Here is a 21,367-nt window from a genome sequence, read left to right as displayed (position 1 = left end):
TGACAAAGAAATGATCAGTCCGTAATTGTAATGGTAGGTTTATTTTAACAGTGAGAGACAGAATAACAACAACAACAAAATCCAGAAAATCGCATTTTAAAAAAGTTATAAATTGATTTGCATTTTAATGAGTGAAATAAGTATTTGACCCCTTTGCAAAACATGACTTAGTACTTGGTGGCAAAACCCTGGTTGGCAATCACAGAAGTCAGGCGTTTCTTGTAGTTGGCCACCAGGGTTGCACACATCTCAGAAGGGATTTTGTCCCACTCCTCTTTGCAGATCCTCTCCAAGTCATTAAGGTTTCGAGAGGCTGATGTTTAGCAGCTCGAACTTTCAGATTTTCTATGGCATTAGAGTCTGAAGACTGGCTAGGCCACTTCAGGACCTTAATGTGCTTCTTGAGCCACTCCTTTGTTGCCTTGGCCGTGTGTTGTGCTCACTGTCATGCTGGGATACCCATCCACGAACCATTTTTAATACCCTGGCTGAGGGAAGGAGCTTCTCACCCAAGATTTGACAGTACATTTCCCCCTCCATCGTCTCTTTAATGTGGTGAAGTTGTCCTGTCCCCTTAGCAGAAAAACACACCAATAGCATAAGGTTTCCATCTCCATGTTTGACAGTGGGGATAGTGTTCTTGGGGTCATAGGCAGCATTCCTCCTCCTCCAAACATGACGAGTTGAGTTGATGCCAAAGAGCTCAATTTTGGTCTCATCTGACCACAACGCTTTCATCCAGTTCTCCTCTGAATCATTCAGATGTTCATTGGCAAATTTCAGACGGGGCCCTTACATGTGCTTTCTTCAACAAGGGGACCTTGCAGGCGCTGCAGGATTTCAGTCCTTCACAGCGTAATGTGTTGCCAATTGTTGTCTTGGTGACAATTGTTGTCCCAGCTGCCTTGAGATCATTGACAAGATCCTCATTTGTAGTTCTGGGCTGATTCCTCACCGTTCTCATGATCATTGAAACTTCATGAGGTGAGATCTTGCATGGAGCCCCAGACTGAGGGAGACTGACAGTTATTTTGTGTTTCTTCCATTTGCGAATAATTGCACCAACTGTTCTCACCTTCTCACCAAGCTACTTGGCGATAGTCTTGTAGCCCATTCCAGCCTTGTGTAGGTCTGCAATCTTGTCCCTGACATCCTTGGAGAGCTCTTTGGTCTTGGCCATGGTGGAGAATTTGGAATCTGACTGATTAAAGAGAGTGTTCCTAATCTCAGTTCGTTACCTGTATAAAAGACACCTGGGAGCCAGGATTCTTGCTGATTTGATAGGGGATCAAATACTTCACTAATTAAAATGCAAATCAATTTATAACTTTTTTGAAATGCATTTTTCTGGATTTTTGTTGTTGTTGTTATTCTGTTTCTCACAGTTGAAATAAACCTACCATTACAATTATAGACTGATCATTTCTTTGTCAATGGGCAAAGGTACAAAATCAGCAGGGGATCAAATATTTTTTTCTCTCACTGTACATGTAATATAACTTTGTTAGCAATTCCATATACTCAGAAGTCTTCCTTGTACCTTTGATGAGGTGGGGGGAAACCTTATGCAAAAAAACACATCAACCATTTATTGATTCATATCAATATGATTTTTTTCCCCTGACTGTTATGTGATTGTTCTCTGTGCCTGAAAAATCTACATAGATACCAGATACTGGAAAAATAGCCAAGGAGAACATACACATTGTTTAACTTCATTTTAAGGTTGTAGGAAATTAATTTCATGTTCCTAATCAAAAGAAGACATTTGAGCTTATGTTTCCATTATGTTTGTAAATAATTTCAATTTTGTCTCCTTCCTTCCACCTTCTGTGAAAGAGGCTGCCTAGTTTGGGATCTCTGGGGCCTTTTTTCTAAATCCCATGCTGTAGAATAGATGTGGGGAACAATGACCCGTTTATGATTTGTGGACTTCCAACTCCCAGAATTCGTGAGCCAGCCATTTCTGAAAGTTGACGTACACAAGTCATAAAGGGGCTATCATTCCCCACCTCTGCCATAGAACTTCAGAAACAAGCAGGAGCTTCTGAACCAGGTCAAATGGTGTAGATTTCCACTTTCTATCAAATATGGATCAAATTAGGTAGAGCAGAGGTCCCCAAAATTTTGGGCACCAGGGACCAGTTCCGTGGAGAGAGGTTTTTCTGCAGACCGGAGGATGTGTGGTTTTGTGTGCTGCTTGCATCTCGCAGATGGAGCTTTGCTTGTTTGTGTGGACAGGTTACTGGCATGCCGCGGACTGGTACCGGTCCACGGACCAGGGGTTGGGGACCCCTGAGGTAGACTGACCATTTGAAGTTACGATGGTGAAAAAAGCAACCTATGACCATTTTTCACACTTATGACCATCTCATCCATGGTCGCATGATTAAAATTCAGCCGCTTGGCAACCAACTCCTACTTATGACATTTGCAGAGTTCCTGGGTTCATGTGATCACTTTTTGCAACCTTCTGACAAGCAAAGTCAATGAGGAAGCCAGAATCACTCAACAACTAAGTTACTAACTTAAGAACTGGCAGTGATTCACTTAACAATTATGCCAAGAAAGATCGTAAAAGGGCAAAAGTCACTTAACTGATTCACTTAACAACAGAAATTTGGGGCTCAGTTGTAGTTGTAAATAGAGGATCACCTGTACATTTTGCCAACTCTTTTGTGTGTGTGTTTTTTTAAAAAAACCTTAATAATCCTTAAGAAGACCCATTTGTAATATATGCAATTAGTATTACAACTCCATTTTTTTTATGATATACCTTATGTTTTGCAGCTGAGGGAAGAAGTGTCTCATATGTCCTGAAGCACTTTTAGTTTAGCAAAGGTGATGTATTGTGCAATGCACAACTCTTAGAAATATTGTTTAAAGGAAGTACATGCTGTGCTGTTCTTCCACTTCATAGACCATTCTTTCTCTGTTCCTGCTGACACACCATGGGTAAAAATGAGCCAGGTCAGTGTTGATAGTATCTTCATTTGACTATTTTTTAAAAATTGCTTTTAATTTTTGTTTGCTTTGGGCATAATCCATTAGGAAATTCTTCTGCACAGTTCCAGTTAGAGTATATAGCAACTGAAAAAACACCAGAGGTTGAGAGGTAGATGTCTGACTTCATTTATTGTAACTTTGAACTTCTTCAGAGCTTTATTAGTTTATTTGCTAAAACATTGAAACAAAACTTGTAATAAGATTGGTGACCTATAATATTTCATCATCATATCCTGGTGATAATCCTCTTTTTTGTGATTTAAACTAGGTTTCCTACAGCATCAACATAAGGTTTTGTTATATTTCACTGCTGTCTTACCTATTGCAGACAGCTTACCTGGGATTATACGGTATATGAATATTTGCAGCGAGACCCAGTTTTTAAGTGATCAGACTAGATCAGGGGTAGGCAACCTCGGCTCTTTTATGACTCATGGACTTCAACTCCCAGAATTCCTGAGTCAGCATAGCTGACTCAGGAATTCTGGGAGTTGAAGTCCATGAGTCATAAAAGAGCCGAGGTTGCCTACCCATGGACTAGATTAAGTGATCAGATTAGAAACTGGGAGACTATGATTGCTAGCTCTGTCTTAGGCAGAAAGTCAGCCACTTTCTCTCAGCTCTAGGAAAGAGGCAATGACAAACTACTTCTGAAAAATTGTGCCAAAAACTTGCGGGACCTGTCCAGGCAATTTCCAAGAATTGGATATGATTGAATGGAAGGGGGAAAAAAGTTGCAGTAAAGTGTTTTTGTTATTGTGATATTTTTCTGAGAAGATACATTTAGCCAAAGTAGGCTTGTAAATTGACTTTTTGCAGTCTCTGCACTTTTTCCCCATGTTACATCCACCTTTTTTGTTTCCAAAATGGGAGGTCCTATCTTTTGTAATAAAGAAGCATATGAAGACGCGTATACAAGTGGTCTTTACTACACTTTGCTAACAGCTGAAGTTGTAGGACTGAATGAACCTAGGACTTCCGCTAAATCCATATTTCAAAGAAGAATGCTAGAAGGAACAATGTATATTATGCTCTCTCTCTATATTTCAAATGCCTGCAGATCCCTGTGAGTGCTGACTTTCTTAACCAAGAGAATATTGAAAAGAAACCAAACCAAGAGAATATTGAATTCTTAACCAAACCAAGAGAATATTGAAAAGAAATAATGTAAAAGGAGGTTTCAGTGTGTGTCAGTATGATAATTCTCTGAAAACAGAACATAATGGGACCAGTTTTGGTGTGGTAGGAGAAGCCAGGAAAAGAAAGATGGAAATGAATTCAACTATGGTTTGTAGAGAAAAACAAACACATCTTTATTGTCTATGGAGATTCTTAGTCATCCGGGACATGGTTGTCCCAAAGGTGCTTTTTCAAAAGACAAATGGCCTTTGTTTTTCCTTGAAGACGTTTCACTTCTGATCCAAGAAGCTTCTTCAGTTCTGATTGAATGGTGGAGGATGGAAGGATTTATAATTCCTTGCAGTCATCTGATTGTTAGCACTCTTTCTTAGAGTTGTTGAGACCACTTGGAGGTTTATCTGTGCCCTCAGATTCACGGGAGTAGTGCAAATGAGTATGGAGCCTGCTTGGAACTGCACAGGTTCCAAGGCACAGATAAAACTCCAAGTGGCCTCAATGACTCAATGGAAGCAAAATGTGTTCAATGAAAAACAAAGTCCAGTTGCCTTTTGAAAACACCTTTGGGACAAAATGAATCCTGATGCAAGAAGTTAGTAGTTCAGAAAATTGCTGTCTTCTCCATTCAAAGCCTACTTTGACTCAATCAGTCAAGTATATCTTCTCAGAAAAAAGTCAGTTTACTGAAACTGGTTTCTTCTTCCATTGAGTCATGTCCGATTCTTAAAATTGCCTGGACAGGTCCCTGAAATTTTTGGCACACTTTTTCAGAAGTAATTTATCTAGTTTGGGTAATGAAACATCTGCAAGGGAACAACCAAGCTCAAGAGAACACCAAAGACCCCTCATTTCAATCCTGGGCTACAAATATTCTCCTTCAAAGTTTGATTTGTTTAAAAATGGAGTTATATTTGTATGCTTCTTGCTATATTTGTGTGTGTGGATAAAGTCCCTGTTTTCTTTTTCTTTTTTCTTTTAGTTCTCCGTTTTCCCTGTAGGATAAGCTTACATGGCTTAGGCCCGGGATATTTGCAGGACCGTCTGCTGCCAGGAACGACTTCCCATCACCCGGTGCGCTCACACAGGGAGGGCCTCCTCAGGGTGCCGTCGGCTAGACAATGTCGGCTGGCAACCCCCAGGGGGAGGGCCTTCTCTGTGGGAACGCCTGCCCTGTGGAATCAACTTCCCCTTGAGCTCCGGATGGCCCCCGACCTCCGGTCCTTTCGTTGTGGCCTTAAAGCATTTCTTCTCCAGCAGGCTGAGCTGAACTGACAATAGGGATTTTTTAAAATGTTTTTAATATTTTAGCATTGGGGCTTTAATTTAATTTTTTTTAACATTTGTATTATTGTCTTTTATTGTTGTTAGCCGCCCTGAGGCCTTCGGGAGATAGGGCGGCATATAAGTTCCATCCATCCATCCATCCACCAATAAATAAATAAATAAATACATAAATAAATACATAAATAAATACATAAATAAATACATAAATAAATACATAAATAAATACATAAATAAATACATAAATAAATACATAAATAAATAAATAAGCAAGCAAGCAATAAATACGTAAAAACAAAAAAGTGTATTTATGTAATATATTGTCCTTTTCATAGCTTGCATTAGTAGAAAACAAAGAACACAAAAAACATATTATACAACTAGATGAGATGGATCACTCTTTAACTCCATAACTCTCAATTTAAGACCTTAAAGACAGTCTATAGAAAGAGGGACATTATATTGACTTAGATCTTGAAATACAACTTAGGTTTATGTGGTTTAGCAAACATACCAAGTTGCCAGCCTTCCCACTGGCAATGCATAGGTGTTATGAAGCCTGATTTCAAGCAATTACGCTTTAGACGTGATTAGACAAAAACAACAGTTTGATAGCTGAGGTAATTTTCAGCCTTCCAGTAATTTCAGCAGCTACATCTGAAGTCACTGTGTGTTTTGCTGTGTGGGAAAGTTGTGGCCTATAATCTCTCAACTTCATTCCCTTTGTATGAAATTCTAATTATTAACATCCAGGAAATGTTATAGATGCTGAACTGTACAGCAAGAACTCATCCATAAATTTGTTTACTTGTTTTTGCTGCAGTGGTTTTTTGTACTACAGATACTTATTTGTCTCTTCTTCCAGAATCCAAAAGTACACACATTCCTTTCCAGAAAATGTTCATATTTGTATTTGAAAACTAGACACTAGCATGAACTGAATAATTCTAATTTCCTGTCTTATCTACAGTGTTTTACAAAATAGTTGAAGGCAGGGACCCAGGTTGTGTGGTGGATCAAATATTATTGATGTTGGTTCAGATTGCAGATTTTGGGGTAAACCAAATGCATCTATTCCACAAAACCAGCCATAAAGACCCATTTATAAGTGAAAATATTTTTCCATTATGTTCAGGAAGCATATTCCACAGAGGGGAAAAAATGTTTCACCTTTTTTAATTGGACAAATGAGCTTGCTATGGGATAGCCACTCCCTACATTTCTAAAAATTATTTGGTTTCTCTTTTGATGTGGTGTTGCACTTCCTTTTATCTATGCCATCAAAACCGTAGTAGCTTAATAATTATACAATTAGCTGATAAACCTGACTAATAATGTATAATTTTCAATCTGTTTTCTAGAGGGCTGCTTCTGACATTTTCAGAGTAATTTATCCTAGTGTATTATACATGTTGTAACATGCATAGACATGCAGGGTTGGATGCTTATGTGCAAGTATTCAAAAGTGAATTCCTCTGTGCCTTTGGGGTTTGAGGCCTTTCTCTCCCCCCCCCCCCCCCGTTTCATGTGGATGTTGCCTCCTGGTGAAGTTTTTTGGAAGTGGTTTGCCATTGTCTCCTTTCTAGGGCTGAGAGAGAGGGACTGGCCCAAGGTCACCCAGCTGGCTTTGTGCTTAAGGTGGGATTAGTATTTACAGTCTTGCGTGTTTTAACCTTAACCACTAAACCAAACTGGCTCTTTATCTGTGTCTAGCTCCTGATATTTGAAGGAAATAGATTTCTTGATTTATAGTACTATTCAGCATTAACAGTATCTTCCTTTCCCTTACCAGTTCATATATAGAAATGTTCATTCCAACTGTCAGTTTGTTATATTAGCCACATGGCCAAATGCAAAAAAATGTACTCTATTAGTTTTCCTTTCTTTTTAATTCCTCCTTTTTTTTTGCACTGTGTTGTTGTTCCATCCAACTCCCACAAGACATATGGCCAAATTGTAAAACTGGTGATGGCCCTAGGTGGCTGAAATAATTAATGAGCTGTTGGGAAATGTATTAGCATCTGCTATTCTAATTTGCTATTAAGCACAGCTGCGGGTAGAAAATTTCAGATAGAAGGTATCCAACTGCATATTTTCTTCCCCTCCAGCCTAGGCTGAAGGGTTCAGTTTTTAAAATTTTAATGAATCAGTTTTTGGCATAAAACAGGGTTAGATTTAGTGTGCAAAGGCTATAAAATAAAAAAAAATCCCCATAAGTTTTAATGCTTGATGTGTTTGTCAGGCAACACACAATCATGTATACTTTTACTCAGTGGAAAGGCCCGTTGAATTCTCTTGGATTGCCCCCAAGAAAGCATACATAAAATTCTCTAGTAGGAACATTAATAAATAAAATGCATGTAATTATTTAGCATATATTATATGTGTCACTGTTTCCTGAACACACTCCAAAGACGTTGGGCAGAATCGAATACAGTTGTATACATTACATATACCATGGGTAGGCAACCTTGGCTCTTTTATAACTGGTGGACTTCAACTCCCAGAATTCCTCAACCAGGCACGCTGGCTCAGGAATTCTGGGAGTTGAAGTTCATGAGTCATAAAAGAGCCAAGGTTGCCTACCCCTGTTAGATTTAGATGGGACGCTGAGGTGAAGTTCTGTAAAAGGCAGATATCGTGTTCTCTGTGAGCTACCTGATTCTCTAGTTTGGTGATGGCTCAAATATTGATCTTTTTTTTAAGAAAAAAGATGTAAAGAATGACATCTTTAAGGGTGTTTTTTTTTAAGAAAGAAAGACCCTTAAAGCTGCTGCATTTTCATGGTGATTTCCTTGATCACGTTTGGGTATACATGAGCTGATGAATAAGAAAGGAGGGAATAGGAAAATGAGGTTGTTTGATAGAATTTGGTTTTGTCAATCTGTCATTTCCCCCTCCCCCCTTAATGTAGTGTTACATAATAGACCACTCTAAAGGGCTTTCGTGCAATTTGTTGTTGATAATTACAGTTTTGATTACCATTATCTTTCTAGGCTTTATAAAGAGCACTAGGATAAAGAGTACTAGTGAAAGCAATGAAACTTTGCATAGGTAGCCCTCGACTTAACACTGTAATTGGCCCAAAAATTACGGTCGTAAATTGTGCAGGTCATGAAATGGGTCATCTTTTGTGCGGCAGTCATTAAGCCAAAACAGCAGTTGTAAAGTAAACCTATTGTTCGCGATGTTTTTTGTTTTGCTTATGGAAGTAAACGCCGGCTTCCAGCAAAAACGTAGTTAACTTGTGCTCGTGTGACTGCGGGACACTGCAAACAGATGTAAATGCAGGCCGGTTGCTGAATGCCCAAAATGTGGTCACATGACCACTGAGAGGAACACAACCATCGAAACTGTGAAACTGAGTCATAACCTGGGGGAGATCCATCATAACTTCAAAAGGTCGCTAAGTGGCCAGTCATAAGTTGATAATTACCTGTATAGCAGGGGTGTCAAACTCAATTTCAATGAGGGCCGCATCAGCATTGCGGTTGCCCTCAAGGGGCCAGGTGGGTGTGGCCTGGGTGGGCCTGGCCTACTGGGTGGGCGTGGCTAGAGTGCGTATGGCCTACTGGGTGGGCATGGCCAGCTCTACATCGTTCGCGTCAAGGGTGCCTATGGGGGCCTGGGCAGGAGTGGGACAGATCTGAGGGTCTTTGGGCCAGGGCCAAGGCAGTGGGGGCCGTTCCCTCACTGTTTCCAGGATGGCTTCGCGGACCACATGAAACCACTTCGCAGGCCGGATCCGGCCCCCGGGCCTTGTGTTTGACATGTCTGCTGTATAGTATCTAATTATTAGAAACCGCTATAAGACTTTTATTTGAGGCTCTTTTAAGAAAAGCAAAACGGGCATTAATGTATTCGGGGTAGTTGGGTGGAATAAGCTTTTTAGGCAGCTGTTAACATACTTTTTTAAAAAAAGTATATAACTTTTGAAAAAATAATCTTAACAAATCTAATCACTGTACCTACAGTAACAGCAATAATCAAATATAAGCAATATAAGCAAATATAAGCAATAAGCAAATAAGAATATAAACAATATAAGCAAATATAAGCAATAAGCAAATATAGAATACATTTGGGTACCACAACCAGGAAGGTCTATCAACACTACGTCACGTGACGTCGCGCAACGTATCGGAACTTTTTCCCATTGCCGGAAATGGGATAGGCGCGGTTTCTGCGTGATGCTCCGGCCCGTGGGCCGGCAGTTTGACACCCCTGCCTTAAAGTAAAACAAAGTACATGCTTGTAGCCACGTATACACAAGGAAGCAGTAACCAGCAAGTCGAATTTAGCCTTTAAAGAGATGATGATGATGATAATATTGACAAATTCGCCATTAGTCAATTGCAGAAGGCGGCCTTACTAGTAACTGCTTCCAACCTGCAACGATATCTATAATATCATCAAACATCCACATCTGCCTATTCCAGGTCCTTGATAAGGACTCAATAGGTAGACAAAAATGCCAAATCCAGTGTGAACATCTGGCTGACTGTGTAATAATAATAATAATAATAATAATAATAATAATAATAATAATAATAATAATAATAATAATAATAATAATAATAATTGGTATTAATGTGCTAATTTCATATGTTGAAATTATATTTGTTTTGGTGTTATATTTGTTTTGACTCATTTACCTATGAACATTACCACTGTTCCTTGAGCACAAACCAATCTAAAGGCCAGGTTGTATAAAATGTTATGAGAGAGGTGTGTGTGTGTGTGTATCTATCTATTATCTATCTATCTATCTATCTATCTATCTATCTATCTATCTATTTATCTATCTACCTACCTACCTATCTATCTATCTACTTAATACCGTGGTTCTCAGACTTTGTAATATTCCCTAAAATGATAAATGAATTTATGTAATTACCTATTAGTAAAACTAATGATGTTATTAGGTTTCAATTTGCACAAGAAATAAAAATGGCATTAACATTATGAAAGGTTACTCCATATGTTATAGGAGTTTACAAACTTTACCATACAATATATGGGTTTGTATTGGTAAAATGAGGATTAGAGCCCAGTGTAAGTTTTGATGTTACTTTCATATTGCCTGAGGAAGCCCAAGTAGATATTTTTTTTAAAAAAGTGACTCCTCCCATTTTGTTTTGTGATCCCACAAGGGGGGGGGGGCAACCCACAGTGTGCAAAACCTCAAGTGTTATCTAAACACATCCCCTGCTTTTCTTCTATCATGACACTCAAAATTGGCTTCTTGAGTTCCCAGCGATTCCCCAACCAGCTACTGCTCTCAACATGTGTAGAATTAAATTTCAATTTTTAAAAATCTGTTTAAGTAGATATTGGCAAATCTTCAAGGGCTATATACTTAGGCTAATTCCTTTGTGAAAACTTTACAAGACCAAATCATCTTGTTGTTTTATACTTAGCTAAGATTATGGCATTGTGCTTCTGAAAACACAGACATTTTGGAAATATGCATGTCATACCTTGAATGTCAAATGTTAGACACCATGCAGTCTGTTTTTACTATATTTTATTAGCTGTGGAAAATGCTTGCCCTCTGCAAAGTTTCAGGAACCTTTAATGCAATTTACTGATCACTGGTGAGTGGGAAATATAAGGTAGTTAAATGTAATTATATCATGCATTTCAGATAAAATTTACATTCTTTTTACTTTTTTGTCTTCTTTCCTTGGCATGGAACCAAGTTTGTTTCTCCAGTTAGATCTATCCCTGAATTTCAATTTTTAATTAATCTTAAAAGGATAAGATGGCAATAACCAATTACTACAGATTATCCTTGGGTTAAAAATGATATGTTAAGTACAGTACCATGAGTTCAGAATAGTGGAGCAGCTTACAAATGTATTAATCATATTTTCCTAAATTATAAAAGATTCTTATTGAGCCATTCTAGTCTAGGCAGGTTATTACTTACAACTTTGTGTGATAAACTCCTTAGAGCTTATATAACTAGATTTACTACCTAATAGAATTGAAACTATCCTGACACCAAGTTGAAATGTAGCGAGACTATCAAATTTATTGTCTTACTGAAAAGTCATAACAAATTCAGAAAGGATATTGAAAATTAGTTCTTAAGTTTATACCTAGTAATACAAATACACAGAGAAATGTATTTTTCAAATATGTGCTTATTAAGAGTGTGACTTATAAAAAGCTCAGGTTTCTTCCTCTTTTTCCATTTTTTATATGAAGGAACTTACGCTATATGTGAGTCCAACTAATAACAGAAATTATCTGGATCTCTTAAGTTGTTCATTAAATAATTCAAATGCAATACAAAATGAATATCAACTAACAGGAACAATTATCAGTACAAAATAGAAATCGGGGTAGGTCTCTAAAGTCTAGGGTAATAGTTTTAATCAGGGGATGACACTTTTAAATTTTGGGAGGACTTTGTCTCCTGCTCAAGAGACAAAGTGTTTGTGCCAAGAGAGCATCCTTGAAGAAATGGAAATTTAAAGAATCTGGTAGTATCTTTTGAGACTGACAATTTAAGGCGTAAGTTTATTTAAGGCATAAGCCTGCATCTGATAAAAAGAGCTGCAACTCATGAAAAATTTATACCTTAAATAGTATTGTTAATTTTGGTTAAGGAGCCTTCTGTTCCTTGTGGTGTCTACCATCCTGTTAGAGTGGAAAAGAGTCAGGAAAAGCATGTGCTGAATCCTGTCTGCAAGAAAGTGTCACCTGTCAGGACCCCAGGAGACGAGATTTTTTTTTTTTTGCCATGGGACCTGCCTTTTGGCATATCATCCTCTCCAAAATTAGACTTGTCCCGAAAAAGCACTAAAAACCTGGCTTTACCATTAAGCTGGGGCTCTGACAGCATGGGTGAGCCCATGTCATGGTTCATTTGAGTGTGAGTCTTCTCAGCTCCTATTCTTATTTTTATTGTCTTTAATTCTGGTTGTTTTTACTGTTTTGTTTCAGTTGTGAGACACCTAGAGTCCTGTGAATGAGACGAGCAGCCTATAAAATTTATTCAATGAATAAATAAAATATTTAATAAATCATCTCAAAAGATGTTACCCGATTGTCTCTGAATTTTGGCCACCATTGAGGCCACGTGACTCTCCTTCCACAATATATTCTATAAATGGAGTGACACAGATTTCTTTGTGATAGCTACCCAACAGCCAGGCACTTTGGAGAAAGAAACTAAAAGCTTTGGGCAGTTATATTTCTTAGATCTCTAGCTGGACTAGAAATACAATAAATTCATTATTGGTTTAGTCATAGGGACTTGTGACTTTGGTATGCATTTGCTAGTCCGTATATGCATATTATTACATATAACAAACCAATTGTTACTCTTACAAACAAATGTCTTTTCATGGTGATGACATCTCAGAGGTGTGATGGTTAAGTATGCTAAATGGATCACTTTTTATGATTATAATCACTGCCAACTGTGCATTGCTTGCTTGTCTGTCAGCAGTAAGGTGGTATCTAAAAGTATTTTTCTATAGCATCTGCTGGTATATTTAACAGGTTTCCATTGAAAGCTGAACATTACTTATTTTCATGGATCATACGATCCTTATGTTTGCATATTGTTCCTTTGCAGGGAATACATCAAGTAGCTATGATGTATATACAGGTATTCCTTGACTTATAAAAGTTCATTCAGCAACTGTTTGAAGTTACAACAGCACTGGGGGGAAAAATGACTGATGGCCGGTTTTTCACATTTACAATCATTGCAGCATTCCCACTGCCATGTGATCCAAATTCAGATGCTTGGCAGCTGGCTCCTTATTTATGACAGTTGCAGTGTTCCTGGGTCACGTGATCCCCTTTTGTGACCTTCTGATCAGCAAAGTCTCTGGGGAAGCAAGATTTACTTAACTATCATGTTACTAACTTAACACCTGCAGTAGTTCACTTAACAACTGTGGCAAGAAAAGGTCGTAAAATGAGGCAAAGCTCACTTAATGGTCTCACTTAGCAACATAAATTTTGGGCTCAGCTGTGTGGTCATAAGTTGAGGACTCCCTGTAATTCTGGGGAAAAGACAAGATTTTTATTTTCCATTAGATAAGTTAGTAAGAATTAATTTAATCCTCTGTCTCTGTGTTTGTGTAGGTAGACACACACACACACGTATATATATATATATATATGTTTTCGTAGATTCTCGCGGGTGTCTGTATGTGTAGATCTAGAGTCTCGGGTTTCTTCCCGCGTTCCTTTCATCTTCAGAAAGTTGTGGCGACGTTTCGACGAAATCCCATCCGTCATCATCAGGCCGGAGTGTTCCTCCTGCTGCTTCCAGGAGCAATGCGTGGTCTGGCTGTTCCTTTCCTTCCAACTCACAGCCCCACCGGCAGTTGGAAGGAAAGGAACAGCCAGACCACGCATTGCTCCTGGAAGCAGCAGGAGGAACACTCCGGCCTGATGATGACGGATGGGATTTCGTCGAAACGTCGCCACAACTTTCTGAAGATGAAAGGAACGCGGGAAGAAACCCGAGACTCTAGATCTACATATATATATATATATATATATATATATATATATATATATATATATATATATATATATATATATATATACACACTACATACATATATTTGTGTAAATTACTAACAAAGAATTAAGGGAGTCTGAAATTCTTTGTTAGTAATTTACACAAATATATGAACTGTCCGGTGTGACTACTGCCTGTTTGATGGCCTTCAAGATAGGCTGAAAACAGGAAATAAAGATTTGCCCCATATTTGGGGCCTAGCAAGGTAATCTAAATAGTTAACATTTGATACATACATATATATATACATACATACACACACACACACACACATATATATATATGTTAAGTATTGTCAAGTCTTTTGAATACACCTTGCTAATTAAATCTTTCTTTCCTGTTTTGGCCTAACCCAAGGCTATCCACAGGATATAGTCACAACTTATGACAGCTCATTATTTGTGTAAATTATTCAAATTGCTGTGTGTGTGTGTGTGTGTGTGTGTGTGTGTGTGTATGTATATATATATATATATATATATATATATATATATATATATATATATATATATATATATATATATATATATATATATATATATATATATATATATATATATATATATATGTATATATATATATATATATATATATATATATATGTATATATATATATATATATATATATATATATATATATGATTGTTTTAATCTTCAGTTGTAGGGTCAAATACTTACGTCTCCATATTGACTCCGTTGTGTGAGCACACTTGTGCATGCAGCGGATAATCTTCTCTCTTATAAACCAATTGAGTTAATATCAGAAATGGGCTCTGCACTCTGACCTTCCTGTTCACAGCTAGCCTCCTTCATGACCAAAGGAGCAACAGGAAGAACTGTGATAGGGAGTTGTAGTCATTCCAATTTATCATAGTTCTCATCGACCCCATGCCAGACCACACAGACTGTAAACAGCTATGTTTAAAGCATCTCACAAAAGTCCTCCTTTGCCTAAAAATACTTTTTCCTCCTGATTTTCGCTAAGACTCTCCAAATATAAGGAAATTTTATTCCTTCCTTCCTTCCTTCCTTCCTTCCTTCCTTCCTTCCTTCCTTCCTTCCTGCGCTATGTAAATCATTCGCCTTTAATACAATTATGGCAGGCTGGTTGTTCTTATTATTGTCCAAAAATTCATGTTTATGATGCTCAGTGACTACATATCCCACTACTATGCATCGAGGGCTCAATATCTTCAAGCTGAGATGGCCTTGAACCAGGAAAAACTAGTCCAAGATAGTTTTTCCCAACGGGTACCCTCTGGGTTTGCTGGTTCCATCTCCTGGCACTGAAAGCTAGTTACAAGCCAGAGAGTATCAGCTTGGCCGTAGCTTGTCTAAATTAAAACCAGACTGTGGCCTTGTTTTCCCTAAATGACCCTGCTGGTAGATAGGTTGTCTCAGGAGCTTTGAAATTATTCCCTACCTACAAGCGATTAAGAAACCATGATTTGGGATGTCTGCTAAATACACAAGGCTGTCATCTAGAGAAAGAATTTTCTTCCGCAGATTTAGTTTTATTTCTTCAAAGAAAAAGGGAAAACTGAGCCAGATGTAGTCTCTCTACTTTTTTCCCCCCCAAAGATATTAATTCAGAAATAATTAGGAGGAGAAAAGAATATACAGCAAAGGCAGCTCAAGCTGCATATACTGCTTGGCATATTTGCTGGCTACGGAAGCAGAAACGAAGAGCACTGAACAGGAAAAGTGTAAGGAATGCATATTTTATAGCAGATAAAAAATTAAAACATAGGAACATGATAATTGGCTTTTTGCATAATTAGTGCTATACATACACAGTTCTCATGGAAGAATATATTTAGGAATGTTCTGGAGAGTTAAATCATCAAAGTATAAAAATATTTTTAATAAAAATTCAAATAAATGTTTTTTTGAAAACTGTCCTTAAATTTACTCAATTTTTATTATCACAGCTGTATCACAAAAAAGCAGACCTAGAACAATTGTTAACAATTTTTTTAAAAAATAAGACAAAAATCGACAGATTGCTGAAAGGAAGAGACAGGTTGAAAAGACAAAACCATTTGACTCACCTTGGTATGAGAATCCCAACAGAAAACATTTTTTCCCCAAGAAATTAGCATACAAACAAGAATGATCTATTAAGCACTTTTAATAAATAATTAGGCTTGATAGAATATTTAAGCGAGCTCTCTCTCTCTCTCTCACACACACACACACACACACACACATATATTATTGGTCAGGGTCTTTTGTTTGTTCATTGTCCCTCTATCCTTGTTATTTAGTGATGTGCATTCCCCCCCCCCTTTTTTCCCTCTTGAGCTGCCTATACTTTTCTTCCTTTCATTGTAACTTGGCTACAGAATGTCTAAACAAGCAGATAACTAACAGAGAAAAAGAATTGCCATGATTCTAGGTCAGGGGTAGGCAACCTCGGCTCTTTTATGACTCATGGACTTCAACTCCCAGAATTCCTGAGTCAGCTATACTCAGGAATTCTGGGAGTTGAAGTCCATGAGACATAAAAGAGCCGAGGTTGCCTACCCCTGTTCTTTGGTTGTAGCCTTCATGTTTAATCTTTGCTAGATTTCAATTCCTGAATGTCTGCGAGTGAGTTTGTGTATGTGTGTGTGTGTGGGGGGGGGGTAACTGAAGCCCTGCAGATGTTCTTGATCTTCCAATAGTTCCAGTTCTCATGGCCATTGGTGAGCCACACTGGGAATTGTAATTAAGCAACATAAGGAGGTTCCTCCTCCTGAGACAGTTCCTATTCTAGTTAACTTGATTTACTCTTCCTGCCTTCCTTGCACTCTTTATTTTGTTGTTGTCAGTGTTGTAAGGATGAGAAAATGTTCACTGAAAAGTCCTCTTTCCAGATCAAAGCTTCTGTCTGCTGAGTCCTTTCAAAGCCTTCTGAAGGTTTTTAACCTTTTGCTGAGAACGATTTTGCTTCTTTTTGCAATATGTACCTAACCTTGAAACAATCTGTTTTAAGCTCTTTGTATTTCCAGCATTAACCTTTTATTTTCTGTTGCTGTCCAGCTTGGTCATTTCCAGCTTGGTTTTGTTTTTAAGTCACATCAAAGGCCAGAGAAACATTTCTTGGGAAGGCAGGCTTAAATCTTGGGAGGTAGAAGAAAATGCTGCCATGTTCAGTTAATTTAGCTGCATGTCAAATATGGGATTCTCAATTATTTGCCCTCAGTCAGCTTCCATGCTGGTTCAGATTGCTATTTAGTGGCCCACCAGGATTGTGCAATTAAAACCTGTCTTTATGGGGTACAGCTATTGTCCATTTATCCTAGGACAGGGGTAGGCGACCTTGGCTCTTTTATGACTCGTGGACTTCAACTCCCAGAATTCCTGAGCCAACATGGCTCAACTTGGAAACCTCTCCCTTTTCCCTCAGCGTGGCTGGCTCAGGAATTCTGGGAGTTGAAGTCCACAAGTCATAAAAGAGCCAAGGTCGCCTACCCCTGTCCTAGAATCTTACAAAGTGTTACAATTTTCAGAAGGCCAACTATGGGATGGAATGAAAAAAACAACAACAAGCAGTCCATTGGTGAAAAGAAATTTAGTCACTATCATATTCCAGGGATCAGAACAATCTGGAGCCTAAATGGAATCAAGAACAGTTTTAATCAAAACTATATACTTTCTCCTCCTTGTGTACCGTGTTTAATGCCCTGGGCTTACAACAGGCTACATCTTCTGTTTCCTCTTTCATCTTTAGGGTAATGTTTCCAGAGTCAGAGAAAAAGCTTGTTCCCAGAATTCCTTGCAGGAGAATTGGAATCCCGCAAATTGGGATTAGGAGAAGCAGTAGGTAGATGGGATGAGTCCTTAGGCCCAATAGTTCAAGTTCTTGAATGAGTGCAAGGAAAGCGAGTTGGAATATGATATATACACATAAATAAAATGCAACTGCTTAGAGCAGTTGCAACAAGTTGGTCCTTTAGGAAATTAAGCCTGATAAAATCAAAATTCACAGCCTCCTGAGAAAAGGAAGAAAATATATATAAATCAAGATACTTTGCTCTCTGCAGAAATTTTTTTGGTAGGTAAGATCTCTTATAATATTCTCCCTGATAAGCTTGTTTATGAACTCAAGGAAAAAGCTATTTAGGTAAAGTAGATTCAGATGTTGCATTAATTAATTTTTTTAGTTAATGCAATGCTGCTTATTCTCCGTTTCTGACTACAAATGCTTTGGTAATATTTATCCTAATTTGTTTTGTAAGGTACTCTTTTTTGCATTTGTCTGGAGTTTATCTGCCAGTCTAGTAGCAAATTGCATCATATTAATGACAATATTTAATTCACGTAGTGCAGTTATTCTGGATTTTTTTTATATTTAAACATACTGAATTAGCTGCTATCACAATTGAGAAGGGACGTATGCACGCAAAAGAAAAGCCTGAAATCTGTTTTGACCAGGACCCTAAATAGCGGACCCTAAATAGCGGGAATGCTTTCAGTGCTGAGGTAATTTTCTTAACATAAGCTCATGAGCAATGGCCTGCTGCATCAGACCTTAGACCAGGGGTCAGCAACCTGAAACAGTGAAAGACCTACTCGGAACCAGTTGCCTCACAAAAGGAAAAACTGGGAGCCACAAAAAATGTGTGCACAGGCGCGTACATGCGTGCATGTGCAGAACAGGGTTTGACTGAAGAGTGGAGCCAAGGCGAGATGTGCATCTACCCTGCATATTTGAATTGATTGGTTGAACTTTTTTTAGTCACACTTATTTTTTTTTTTTTTTGGACTGCACATGGCAGAGGACTGGGAGCCGCAAGAGACAGCTGAAAGAGCCGCATGCGGCTCCGGAGCCGTGGGTTGCAGACCTGTGCCTTAGACCCATCTAGTGCAGAAATCTGTTCTCACAATGGCCAACCAAAGGAATAAGAAGCCCACAACATCAAAGAATTGCCCTGAAGAACACTGTCACTAGACCCTTCACCCTCCAGCGTGCAAGAGGAGACACTGTAGGATTGGGTGGCATTCCAAGAATAGGAAATGAGGCCTCCTAGGCCTGGTTGCACTTCCTTCTATGACTGTGGCTTGCTTTTGACTCATATAATGTGGGGCTGTGCATAGATTGCATTACAATTGCATTATCTCATACTTTGGCCTTCGTGTGTGGCACACTGCCAAAAAGGTTAGCCAGCACTTTTTTTTAATAAGCATGCTGATAATAAATTCTGTCCTTTAATCTGCTCAGACTGAATTGAGTTTAAGTATTTTACATAGTTTTCTTTTTAAAAACAGTGCAGACCTTAACCCTGAAGCATGTTCACTGGCATTTCAATCTAGCATTTTATGACATCACGGAAGGAGTTTCATAATTTTTAGATAACAATTTTTATTCATTTAGGAAAGAGCATATAATGCTTCTCATTTGTGACAGGTTTCAAATTCAGCAGAATAGGAATTCTGTTTCTCTTCTGCACTTGATTGTCCTGTCCCTTTATTGTCTTATGCATTCTGGCTTACTTAGCTCAGCTCCAGCAGCATGTGCAAGAGAATAAACTGTTCCCATCTAGTCTGTGTCTTTACAGAAATGATTTTGGACTGAAAACTGGAAGTCTATAATTTTCAAAAGTTGAGAACTGTTAATTATTCTGGACAGAATTAGTTTTATGAGATGAAAGACAGAAGTCTCCATGAATATAATTTGATTTGTTTTCATATGAGTGGCTAGTATAAGTTTGTCTTGATCACGATGAGACTTAATTATAACTATTTTTAATCCACAAGTTAGTATTTTATTGATGTGAAAAATTAAGCTACAATTCATACCTTTTTTAAAGTTCCATTTTTAATTAAAAAAGTTGATTATTATATAATTTGAAAACAGGTAAAGTTTTGAAACCAGGTAGAAATAATAGTGTACTTAATAGAACCCAATGCAAAATGTTTGAATGATAATAAGAAAAAAAGATGAGAAGATGTCAAGCCATTTAGACATCAATGCATCATTTATATATATTATCAATAAATAAAATAAGAGGCATTACATTCAGGTACAAAATACGAAACCATGGGAAACATCTAAACAAAGGGAAGTCCATATGACAAAAGTTGAAGAAGAAATACAACCTAGGCACGGCACAATTATTTGCATATCTACTCTGAAGTAAATGCCACTGTATTTAATAGAATTACTTCAGGGATATGTATAGGATCAAAATTTTACATTAGTAAAATACAGCATTACAGACTCCCCACTTATAAACTTTTTTAAAAACAGTTGTTGAGTTCAAACCAGAGTTTCATACTGGAATGCAGTATGAAGCCCAGAGCCATCAAACTGATTTTCACCCTAATGTCTTTGTTTTCAAGGAAAGCATCACATTCTGTTACATTTTTCTCCTCTGGAAAAAAAAAATCAAGTCATTGAGCTTGAAGCAGAATTGTCCCTCTAATGAACTGAAACTTAAATTCATCTTAGTTGTTTCAGTGTTCACCAATTATCCCACTGCAGCCACAAGGCTGCAACAGACTGGTTAAGTAGTGTTTTCTATGGCATACATAATCTAGTCTTGCCTAAACCGGCATCATCCGGACGTATTGGATTAGACCTCAGTTCATTATATATTATAACTGGAGTGCAGCAGGTTTAGGGAACAATGCTCTACGCCGGTGGTTCTCATCCTGTGGTCCGCGGACTCCTGAGGAGGGGGCCGTGATAACACAGGGAGTCTGTGAAGGCTTGAAGAAATGTTATGATTTGAATCTTGAATTAGATCTTGGGGGTCCACGGCCATGGGCAGTGGCCACAAAAGGTATTTAAAGGGAGTCCATGGTGAAAAAAAGGTTGACAACCACTGCTCTTACACCACAGTGTTATAACAACACTATAAGGCATGCTGTAGAAATTAATTGGATTAATTAAGCAATAATGGGATAATATCAGCAAATAGGAGAAAAATAGATGGTTACAACTTTCAGTTGAGATTGGGTTTAGATTTCTGGAGTCACTGAAATGTGAGAATATGCACCAACCTTTATGATTTGTAAGGCTCTTCAAATAACATCTGGAGAATCGAATTCTTTCCCCTCCTGTGGCAAGGGACGTGTTGGATCAGTGGATTAGGATGCTGAGCTTGTCGATCAGAAGGTTGGCAGTTTGGCGGGTCGAATCCTGCGCCTGTTACTCGTCCCAGCTTCTGCCAACCTAGCAGTTCAAAAGCACGTAAAAATGCAAGTAGAAAAATAGGGACCACTCCGGTGGGAAGGTAACAGCGTTCCGTGCACCTTTGGCGTCTAGTCATGCCGGCCACATGACCACGGAGACGTCCCCGGACAAGCGCTGGCTCTTCGGCTTTGAAACGGAGATGAGCACCGGCCCCTAGAGTTGGAAACGACTAGCACACGTTTGCGGGGGAACCTTTACCTTTACAC

At 38.2% G+C, this 21,367-nt stretch overlaps 1 protein-coding gene across 11 annotated transcripts in view; it reads left to right on the top strand.

The window, feature by feature from the left end:
- The window catches only part of ZNF462 (zinc finger protein 462), a 175,472-nt gene that overhangs the window by 51,607 nt on the left and 102,498 nt on the right, over positions 1-21,367 (top strand). The window lies entirely within an intron of this gene.

Source organism: Vipera berus (assembly GCF_964194415.1).
Source record: "Vipera berus genome assembly, chromosome: 2".
In the NCBI taxonomy this organism is placed as follows: domain Eukaryota; kingdom Metazoa; phylum Chordata; class Lepidosauria; order Squamata; family Viperidae; genus Vipera; species Vipera berus.
This window is presented reverse-complemented; position numbering and strand designations above follow the sequence as displayed.